At 34.0% G+C, this 3,985-nt stretch overlaps 1 long non-coding RNA gene across 1 annotated transcript; it reads right to left on the bottom strand.

Moving 5' to 3' along the window:
• Positions 1-1,831: 1,831 nt before the first annotated feature.
• LOC143224214 (uncharacterized) lies at positions 1,832-3,645 on the bottom strand. Its single transcript, XR_013013275.1, has 3 exons — positions 3,608-3,645; positions 3,198-3,517; positions 1,832-2,207 (listed from the first exon to the last, which is right to left on the bottom strand). It is a non-coding gene; the product is annotated as an uncharacterized LOC143224214 (long non-coding RNA).
• Between the last annotated feature and the right edge of the window lie 340 nt (positions 3,646-3,985).

Here is a 3,985-nt window from a genome sequence, read left to right as displayed (position 1 = left end):
TTTTTTTTTTTGAGCTTGACAGTGCCCCCGTGCATAAAGCGAGGTCGAAAAAGACATGGTTTGCCGAGGTTGGTGTGGAAGATCTTGACTGGCCTGCACAGAGCTCTGACCTCAACCTTTGGGGTGAACTGGAACGCCGTCTGCACGCCAGGCCTTCTCGCCAGACCTCACTAATGTTCTCGTGGCTGAATAAGAGCAAATCTCCGCAGCCGTGTTCCAAAATCTAGTCAAAAGCCTTTCCAAAAGAGTAAAGGCTGTCATAGCAGCACAGGGGGGGGGAGACCAACTCTATATTAATGCCCATGATTTTGAAATGAGATGTTCAACAAGCATATATGGGTGTGATGGTCTGGTGTCCACGTACTTTTGGCCATGTATTGTATTATGTCAAGGTAAGACCAAGATGATCGCTCGAACTAACTTTGTTTTCAGGTTTTGTTTAACTTTCGGCGGTGTGATTTGTAATATGAAAGCATATTCTCACTATCGTGAGCGGTCGAGATAAGCCATACATATATTTCTCAGCCTAGCAGCTGAACTTACAGTTGTTACCCAAGAGTTTTTTGTGGTTTACTAAGCCATTTAAACACTGCTGGCTTACCGAATAAAAAGAATTTTCTCTATGGAGTTTAGAGTCCATTTTATTTCAGCATATAGGAACCTAAATTAATTTAGGTATAAGAAAAATGTTGTGACATTTCATCAAACTCATTGTTCAGTATTATACAGTGGACCAACTATTTAATGATTGTGTGTGTATATTGTCAAAATTTCTTTTCTTTTCTACCAGAGATGAAACTGTGACGTTTAAAAGTCCTAATGGGATTTCTTTGGTTTGCTGACCCAAGGTATGCTAATGAGCGTTGAATAGACGAAAATTCAGCTCGCAGAAGAGGGTACAGCCAATGAAGGGATGCATTAAACCTCTATGTTTTGTTTTCAATTTCATCTATGGTGAAAAAGAAAATAAATTTTTAAAACGTGTAGAACCATAACATCATGTTTTGTGCCCAAATGTGTTTCTCTGAACCTTTCATACTGACATGGGTCGAGCGCGGTCCAGCGGATAGTGCGACGGATTACGAATTCTATAGATTCCATGGTTTGTGCCTCGTTATTGTTCTCCCCACCCACATGCATGATTCGCTTCACACTTTGGGACTGTAGCTACGTTACAACAGTGACATTATTAGATAGGTTAGAGTTGTTCAAAATTTGACAACAGGTGGTGATGACAAGCTATCTTTACTCTATTCAAAAACTTCAAAATTAGGTTCAACTGGCGCTGATAGCCTTCGGGTTGCTTCACTCAAAGTTCAACAAACAACAACATTTACGAAATCTCTAAAATGATTTTAAAAAATTATTTTCATTTATATTTTCTTAACTATTAGTTTTTGAGTACAAGGACAAGGAAATATATTAGTACATTTAATGAAAATAGTAAAAGAAGTTATCGAAAAACAAAAACAAAAAATCCCTTTTTAGGACAGTATTTGCTAACTCTTGTTTTTACCAAAAACTTTAATACTCAGCTGACATGTTATGGAAATAAAGAAATCTTGTCCTAAGATAACTGACACGCACCCGAAAAACCTTGTTGTTATCTCAGTTGATAGAGCATCCATTTAGTGTAAGCGATGTTTCTGGTTTCAACAAACATTCGATAAAAGTCTGTTATATTAAAATCTGATAAAATAATTCACAACGTATGCTTCTGGTCTCTCAGTAGCAAGTTTGAGAGCCTATAGCATTAAAATCGAATCTCAATTCCTAGGACGAATACAGTGAAATTAGCAAGTTGTGCAACTGTAAGCTTGAAAATAAGCAGTAGTAACTGCAAATTTTTCGAATTAGGAAAAATAAGCTTTATTAAAATTACATAGTTATTACAATTTGAAAATACTGCCAACATATCCAAAATATAATCACATATTATTATTTGACATATAAAATATTTAATTCGTTATATATTCCTAAATATTAGGTGTCTAAAAGATCCCCAGTTCCTATCTACCACCTCTATAACTTTAAACAATTCATGAAAATATTTATAAAATATGAGCAGTTTTATCGGAATCGTCACTTTCAAATGAGTAAAACGTCAATTATTTGAAAAGACAGGATTCTTAACACGGTAAGCAATGTTTCCTACAGATGGCGTCACACCAGCTTGTATTTGTCAAAAATGTTTTGAAATTCATAATCTGCAAGTTACGAAAGAAATGCACCAATTAACTCTACTGCAAAATACAAATGAAATGATAATTATAAAATAAGGAACAAACTATTACAAACTGCATCGAAATATATGCAGTAAACAAAATTTAATCATACTGATATATTCAATTCACTCATAATATCACACATTAAGTAATATTGTAAATCATACTGCGGGCAAAGCGAGATTACTATGAACCATTTGTCCAAAGATATTACTGATAAGCTTGTTGCATTTTTAACACTGCTTTTTGATTTTGTCCCTAATGTGTTTCTTGAAAAGACGACACATACTGAGTATAATGGTTGAAATAGACTTTCCTACTTGGTAAAACTATAAGAGACGGAATAAAGAAAGTAGTGTTAAAAATAAATAAACCTTATGTTACACTCATGCTACATCAAAAAATGTGAGTCATACACACACACATATCTGAAGCAATAAATTTTAAGTTTTTGGAAGCATCACTGTCACTAATACTCAAAGATCAGCTGTTATGAATAAACACTTTACATCACATATATATATTACATATATAAGCTAAAAGAATATTGTAAAATAAGAATATATTTCTGCTAGATTTATACATATAATCATTGACATTCTTTTCTATAAAAATAAATATTTGATCACAATATCTATTTCAAATATGCTTTTTTTGACAAAGAAAGGTGTAACATAATGGTATATTGTTCTAATACAATAATCGCTAACAAACGTAATATAAGATCTTATATAAGATTGTAACCCTGCTTAGGTCAAATTGCGTTTAACTGGCTAAACCTAAACGTATGTTTACTCTTCGTTATACTTGTTTTTTTATGTAAAACTAACTTACTGTAAGAAGTAATAGTGATAACAACTTACCATTGAAATAAAGTACTACAAATATGCAACAAAGTGCAAAACTTAAGTAAATCATTTATAATATGCTGAAACAATAATTTTAACTTTAAGATTAAAATATTTGTTTTACCCTTATTTCTTCTAGTCACCGCTGTATATTCAGTAAGGCCCATAGTAATAAGGAATAGGTCTGTGCCGATAAGGCCTGTATGAGTAATAGTAGTCGAAGGGGTATGGCCTGTAAGGTCGGTAGGGATAGAAACCTGCACAGATGCCAAATCTGCAATAGGTTGGGCGGTTGTAAGCAAAGTGATGAAGAAGACCTAATCCAAATCTTTGACTTCCAGTAAACCACGGTTGTCCAGCTGCATTATAATTGTCCAATATAACCAAAAATAAGGTGAGGAATAAAACAGTCGTTTTCATTCTTTTAAATCAAGCGGACTCTATCTACAAAAAAAGAACAGAATATTTATAGCCAAAATAACGAGCAAACAGCTGAAACTCCAAACCGAATAAATAGGAGAAACATATACATACAGTTCAGATTTATCTTCCAAAGACTCAGAGAAGTTTCTTTAAAATTCTGTCCGTCGCTTCTTATATGCAATATATCAACCCTACAGGTGCTGTAAGATATCAGGAGGAGGGGTGGAACCTCACACTAGTGACAAGACTGTGGGAAAAGGGGAAGAAAGAGAAAAATAGTTCTTTTCTATTTTGGTCTACGTTCTCAGAAGGTATTTCCAAATTTGTTTCTCTAAAATGTTGTCTGACAGATAAGGAGGTCACCTTGAACTCGGAATAAACAAGAATGAATAAATCTTTCCTTTAACCTTGTTTTAGTTTTATGGTATGGTTCAACTACCAAGCAAGACAAGCATAAGAGAGAGCAATTGTCATGAAATCGCACCCGAT

The sequence above is a fragment of the Tachypleus tridentatus genome, chromosome 8 (genome assembly GCF_004210375.1).
Source record: "Tachypleus tridentatus isolate NWPU-2018 chromosome 8, ASM421037v1, whole genome shotgun sequence".
Classification (NCBI taxonomy): Eukaryota; Metazoa; Arthropoda; class Merostomata; order Xiphosura; family Limulidae; genus Tachypleus; species Tachypleus tridentatus.
The sequence above is the reverse complement of the archived record's forward strand: the minus strand, read 5'-3'. Positions and strand labels throughout refer to the sequence as shown.